The sequence below is a fragment of the Culex pipiens genome, unplaced genomic scaffold, assembly GCF_016801865.2.
Source record: "Culex pipiens pallens isolate TS unplaced genomic scaffold, TS_CPP_V2 Cpp_Un0017, whole genome shotgun sequence".
Classification (NCBI taxonomy): Eukaryota; Metazoa; Arthropoda; class Insecta; order Diptera; family Culicidae; genus Culex; species Culex pipiens.
In genome coordinates, this window is record NW_026292834.1 from 108,910 (window position 1) to 116,591 (window position 7,682).

General features: G+C 37.1%; 1 pseudogene; it reads left to right on the top strand.

The window, feature by feature from the left end:
- The first annotated feature begins 1,109 nt into the window (after nucleotides 1-1,109).
- LOC120432070 (peptidyl-prolyl cis-trans isomerase 5-like) lies at nucleotides 1,110-6,987 on the top strand (annotated as a pseudogene).
- Nucleotides 6,988-7,682: the final 695 nt, after the last annotated feature.

The following is a 7,682-nucleotide window of genomic DNA, read 5'->3' on the forward strand; positions in this document are numbered from 1 at the left end:
TAGTTCATTTTTTTATGAAGGTTTTAGATGGCGATGAACATTTCGATGCAAAACACATTACCGTCCCCGTAAAAAAAAATCCGACTTTTCGCATAACTAAGTCGGGTCTAGTCGGGTGGTTTCGGCCGATTCGTTGGCCAACGAATCGGCCGACCGGGCAACAGACTTCTGTGTAATCTTTACATAAGCGTCTGGTGGTAAATCGGTTGTCGAAATCGGCCGACGAAATCGGTTACAAAAACAACCGATTTTTTACCGATTTAGTCTGTGAATAGAGTTATCTACGTGCGCATGTATTGCGTGTACATACACGAAAAAAGTGAGGTTAAATTTTGTACCGGCCAGCAAAACAAATGGTGTGCTAGTGTGTGAGATCGGGCTTAGATAGCTCTATAAAATAAAATCTGACTCAACCCAATTTAATCGGTCTATTCGTTGGCCGATTAAAAATCTTACTCCTGACGAATCCCGACTAAATCGGCTAACTGGTTGGTTGTTTTTGATTACCCGATTTCGAAGGGTGTTTCGTTAGGTCGAGAAATGTCAAATTTTTTACGGGGGTGCGCGCTCTTTTTCTTTTCTCGCTTCTTCTTGCGCAGTGACAAAATAAACGTCAAAACAGTGCGAAGAAAGCGGCTCAAAAGTCGCTCGTTCCATCGTGTGTGTTATTAATGTTGAAATTTGTTAATTCCGCGCATCATCATCGAAGCCTGATTGTAATTGTTTATAGTGAGTGGGTGAAAAATGTTGGCTGAGTCTGCCGCAACAACAAGCCACCGCAGCAGCGAAAACAAACTGTCCTCCGTAGCCTCGAACTGTGGTTGCAGGTTTTCCGTGATCGACTTTGCCAGAGAGGACATCTAAAGAACCATTCTGCACTCCTCAAACCGAATCCGGTGCACTAGATGAAGGACGTTTTTACGATCCGGGATACGGCAGCCGGAATGAGCAAACTGCTTCTAGGAAGTGTTCTTAAAGGTAAGCTCCGTTTGTTTACAAATGCTTGCGGCACTAGTTTCGGGTGGAAAATTACCAGCGAATTTGTTTACAGGTTCAAACAGTTGATGTCACACGGAACCTTGCCGGAAGGCAGCACAGTATGAAAAGGTAGCAACTTCCACCGCGTCATCTCGGAATTTATGATTTAGGGTGGAGACCTTACGCGCGGAGACGGAACCGGCGAATGGTCCATCTACGGCGAGCGCTTCGCAGATGAGAAGCTTAAGCACTACGACGCCGGATGGCTGTCGATGGCCAACACCAGCAAGGACACCAACGAATCACAGTCCTTCTTCACGGTCGCGACCAGCTGGCTGGACGGACGTCAAGTCTATATCGGAAAAGAAGAAGCCCGTCCAGGATAGGGTTTGAAACTTCCGTGGAGTGTGGAGGGTAAACAAATCGAAAAGAGAGTGCATTTAATTACTGATCAAAAGATGATAAATGAACGATAAGTAAAAAAATGAAAGATGAAACAATGTAATAAGATTTTACGCCGTGACGACTTATGAGTCCATGTAAAGTGCACGCTATTCTAACCTCCAAATCGTTTAGGCGTAAACCAATGTTGATTTGCAAACAAGCAATCGATCCTGCTCAAGCTCAATTTGAAAAGTCACTGACGTGAGCAGGATAGACTTCTTCTTTACAAATCTTTATTGGCTCATTTACATTCTTTTGCTTTGTTTCATAACCGTCCAATTAGTACATAATATTTTTAGGTATGATATGATCTACTAATCTCTTACGGTGAGAAAACATCTAGCGGATAGAATTGGAACAAGGTTGTGGTTTTTAAACTAACTTCCTTTAATTGTTCCAGCTCGCCCAAGAACTTCGAAATTAAACAAATAATTAGCGGATTTGCAATAGATTTTTCGAAGAATGGAAGTAAAATTAATTCTTTAAAAATAAAAAATAAACATATTACAATCTTAAACCTTCTATTTCAGATTTCAACGCTTCAAATATATTTGTGGTCCGAGTACAAGTCTTGGAAGCTGCCAATGCTGCAGTTGCTCTTGAACGTGACGAGACCAACCGTTGTTTGGGCTTTTGAATTCAGCTGCAGCAGCAGCAGCATCGACAGGAACAAGAACAAGGGCAGTGCGTGCTGTTTATTGCTATAAATGTTTACCATGGCGATGAATATCACCTCCAGGATTCACGACAACTTTCAGATAAGTGCTTTAAATGTTTTCTCTAAAATGAATAAGTCTCTTTGTGATAATTTTCTATATTTTCAGATTGAAACTTAACACAAAGGGCCTCCCGAGGTGAACCCAAAAAGCGTTGTGTTTGATTCACTTTAAACCAGAGCAGTAGAAATAAGAAGATACAATGCGAAGCTAGCACCAATTTTGAAAATCTAATTAGCGAGTAAACGTCTTCCCAAAAGTCCCAACAAAAAACTACGACTTTCAGATGATTTTTATTTAAAAAAAAGCCGGTAAGTCATTCCAATTTTAGCTTTCGTATGACCCAGAGCACTGAACGTAATGGGGAGAGGGTTGAGATCAAAATCTACCTTACAACTTTCTGCCCGGGATATAGCTTTCCATGTGATAAAATAATAACACTTTTTGTTATGCAATCAATCCATATAAATAACAGTTTTTGTTATTTGGGTGCTCCCCATCCATCGCTCAGAATAACTAACCTTGTTATTCTATTGTTCTGGATTCTATGTTATTAGTATGTTATTGCAATAACAGAGCAATAACAATTTGAGTTATTTTTCGAACAAATCTTTGTTATGGAAATTTGTTATTTTAACAACTAATCCGATCATCCCAATAACGGATTTTGATCTTCTCACAATATCAAAAACTGACCTTCCCAAGTTATTTCCGTCTGCTCGGGATTACCGTAAAACGGGGTGACTTTGATAGGTTTGAGATTTTTCCGCAAAATGAAGAGTACAAATTGAATACGTACGGAATGGTAGAGAAGTGTTCAAAGTACTTCAAGAAGAAGTTTTCATCAAATTTTGTCAATTCGTCAGTTGTGTGCTATCTTGTGACAACGACCATTTAGTACTTTTCGAGAAAATCGATTTTTAAAGTTTGTTGGTAAATAATTCCAAAACTATGAATGATAGAGCCAAACTTTTTGAAGCAATCGGTTCGTATACTATCGCTTAACAAACGCTCCAAGTTTCAACTAATTTGGTTTCACCAGTTAAAAGATACAGTCAATTATGTAAACACAAATCTGAAAAGCACATGTCACAAGTGTGTTTCGAAAGTAAAATTGTACTACGTGTCGCAAGTGTGCACAGAAATCCCAAACAAACTATAATAGGCTTAAATCAATAGTTTAACCGACTTAATCAGTATATTTTCAATAACAATAGGTTGCATTGCCTTTAGAAAGTATGTATGTACATAAATTTGTGAAAAACAAGAAAAAAATTCCACATTTTCCAACAACATGTATGACGTGTCACAAGTGTGCACGATCATTTTGATGATAAATTGGTCTATGTCACAAGTGTGTATTGCGATATCCGGGAAACGGAAGTGAGTTCCCAAAATCGGGTTAAAGCATCTTGTAGTGTTTGTTAAGTATAGCAAAACGTCATCATTAACTCATTTTCGACCAAAATGGTCTATGTCACAAGATAGCACACAGCTGACAAATTTTTCAGTAGGAGAAGGTAAAATATGTTTGTAAATAATAAATATTGTTTGTTTTTTTTAATCAAAAAATCTATAAATTTATAGGCATTTTCAGTAAAACAAATTTCTAATAAAATGCGAAAACTTTTGGTTCGTGCTTCGGATTCAGTTTAAAATGCAATATGAATGGATAATTTTATAAACAAAACTAGTTTTAGCGAATTCTAGGCAAAATTGTGAATTTTTAACCAATTTTACCTAAAATTTATATGTATTTTGTTAAAAGGCTTATAAACTTAGATAACAAAATATTAACACTGATTTTTAGAACACCTTAAATCTAGAGCGTCAAATTTTCCGGGGTTTCAAATTTCCCGGGAAACTGGAAATTTTCAACCAATTTCCCGGGAAATCTCGGGAATTCCCGATAATTTTAAATTTATTAGAATTGTTCTGATCCTGTTTGTGATTGAAATTTTGCAACAAAATTGTGTACCCGAGCAGACGGAAATAACTTGGGAATAACATTTTTTGATATTTGAAAATAATAGGCCAATAACATTTTATGTTATTTATTACAGGATTGGTTATTCGTCGTAATGATTTTTTTGTTATTGGAATGTTATTATAATAACAGACTAATAACAATTTTAGTTATTCTTCGAACAAATCTTTGTTATTATTTTTGTTATTTAACAACTAGTCCGATCATCCCAATAACAGTTGGAGGTATTCTTCCATAACAATAAATGTTATTCCAAAGTTGTTTTGGCTTTCAACCAACATCAGACCAATAAAAAAAATTGTTATGATAACGTAAACTGTTATTAAACCCTTATGCAAAAATTGATTTTTCAAGAAGATTCCATAACACTTTCTGTTATTTTAACAGTATTTGTTATTGAAATGGCATGAATTTTGTTATTACCGTCTGCCCGGGTAGGACAGCGACTTAAATGGGTCAAATATGCGTGAAGATTAATTAAAAGCATTAATGCATGTTAAAAAATCATACAACTTAAAGTAAATGTTTAATTTTTCTAATTTCGTAAGCTCAAATCGTACAAGAAATCAGAAAATTATGTCAGGTATTTTTTGTTGAGAATTATTTTTTATCAAAGTGGACAGTGAGTAAAATGAACCCATACTCGACATTCATAAAATTTCATTTCAACTTGCCTTTGTGACCAGAGTGTTGTTTGACAAGTACAGAAATTATGTTTTTCATGACAAATATTTTTTCTGAAAGAAAGGGCTTTGAAAATCACAAAACAGTTAATTAAGATAACACAAGCACATGAAACACAAATTACTCAACGAAAATGACACTCAAGACGCAACTAATTCAGTAAGGCAAGCGCGTGGCCTCGTCGCAGCACACAATTCACGACAAAAATGCGAAACAAAAGGCACACAAAAAAAAAACATTTCACTCCAAATATTTTTTACGACAACGCACTCCCTTTGCCAATTATGCACTCTCATTCGATTACCACAACCACTCACCCCATACGAACAGCGACACAAAAGCACACAAATAAATTCACCTGAATAATCACGACATCGCGTCCCCACTTCCAGCGCACCATTCCGACATAACGGAGACGAAAAATTATCGCGAAAAACAGGACTGTGCGTCCCCAGAAGCACTGCACTTATGATGCCATTATTCAATTATAATGACCAATCACCCCATGCACACAAACAGCGACACAAAAGAGACGAAAATTATCGCGAAAAAACAGGACTGCGCGTCCCCTGAAGCACTGTGCACTGCAACCGGCTCCGTGGCCTAATGGTTACGGCTTCTGTCTCCCAGGCAGTAGGTTCAGGGATCAAATCCCGGTCGGTACATTTGAAATTTGGAATCAGGAATTTGAATATGAATAAAAACTAAAATGAATCAGATGGGATTCGAACTCTCACCTTTTGGATTGGTGGTCAGGGACGCTAAGCAGTCGGCCATCAGAAGGTTTACACTAAGCAGTGAATTGATTTTTTTTGTATAGACCATGTGTGGCCTACCCCAGTACATGTTTTAAAAATAATAATCTTGAGAAAAACCTTAGGGACCATTCATAAAACAAGTGTACACTTTAAGGGGGGGAGGGTATGGCGATTGTCCACGATCCATACAAAAAAGATTTTTTTTTGTATGGACAATTGTCCACGAATAGGGGGGGGGGGGGGGGGGTAACAGATTCCAAAAAATTGGCCACGTCCCTTAACAGTTGGAAAATATTGCAAAAATATCATTGAAACCCGGTTTATGGTACGTTCAAAAGTAAAATATAAATTTGACTAAAAAAAATCAGTTTTGCTTCCGTTTTAAACGTGAAATAAAATTTGCCATAACAAAAAACTTTTTTTGACAAGATATATCCACTAAAAAAATTATTCGAGGTGAAAAATAACATTTTTGTGTTTTTTTATAATGTCCATGATTGTTAACTCCTAAAAATATTAAGTTCGAAAGGTATCAATAAAATTACAAGAGAGACATTGAAGATTGAACCTCTGGTTGCTAAAATACAGTGAATAAAAAAAAAAAACAAAAATTGAAGTTTTTTATAAGTTTCATCCAAACATCCAAAAATTCCTTGTGCCATTTTTTTCTGAATGACCCTCATCAATATCTACAACTACACCAAACCGATCAGAAAATTCCTTCAAAACATTCATATTTTCGAATATTTACGCACCATTTTTGTATAGACAACTGCAAAATTGTATGGAGCCTTGTATGGGTGAACCATGGTTTGGTGGTCATAGGGTGGTCATACAAAAACATAAAATGCACGTAATCGGCCGATTTTGTAGATTGCCCATAAGTTAGTTTCTGTAAAAATTACAATCTCATTAGATAGACACAAAGATAACAAAATAATTGAATAAATCGCATTCTTTGAAAATGTCCTTCAAGTGCAATGTAAAAATGTCAAATGAAGAGAGAAAACCATCATATTTACTTCAAACACTTGAATATTGAATCCTAATCGAACCCAGTTTTCGTAAAAAGGACTCATAATTGAAAAAAAAAACATAAAATTGTCATACGTTGAGCTAATGAACTTGTGTGCACCTTCATAATCAACCCCCGAATTGCACAAAAACTTCAACCCAAAATCCCCGGCAATTTAATTGATAAGACCCCCTTTCACCATTATAGTCCTAACCGCGAAGCTAACCATGTCGAAACTGTTCCTTGTATTCTGCATTGTTGCAGTTATTGCAACACCGAGCTTTCAATCCGAAGAAGAGGACACTGGTGACGAACCCGTCGCAGCGGAACCGGAAGTGCACCAAGATGAAGCAGTTGAGGAGGAGGAAACTGTCACCGATCCAGATGCAGTGGAAATCGATGTGAGTGTTTTGTTTCTTTACTGTGTTGAGTTTGAAGAGAATAATTAAGTATGTTTTTCACAGATCACCAACATCGTGATTGGACCTGTAGTATGTCCTAAGGGCCAAAGACCAGATCGCCAGGGTGTCTGCCGATCTCCTGCTGAATTTTAGCAGTTCAAATTACTAAAATTAGTTTGTCAAATGTTCAAAAAATGATGAATAAAGTACCGTTCGAATACTACCTTGACTTTTCATAGCGTGATCACAAACACTAAAAAAGTTTAAATTTTGAAGCTGATAAGCAGTGTTCATCCTGCTTCAGGGGATCGTCTTCTAGAAGTGTGTCAACCATGAAGCTGATCGCGAGTTTACTGTTTAGTTTCTGCATTTTTGCCCTAGTTTTACGGCCAAACTTCGCCTCCGAGGAAGAAGTGGACAACGCTGAGCAAACTGCGGAACAAGAAGTGGCCGATACTAACCAAGAGGAACCAACAGAACAAGAACAGTCTGCCTCCGATGAAGTCGCAGAAATAGACACAGCGTTATTCGACATCAATGTAAGTTCTATGCCAGGGGTGCCCAACCTTTTGGCCTTGCGGGCCAGATCTGATTTTTCTGAAGCAGTGGCGGGCCGGAACTAATATTTGATAAACGTTGATAAAGTAAACACCTTTTTTACTTTTTTTATGATTGGGTTCTTTTGAAGTAAATAAATAA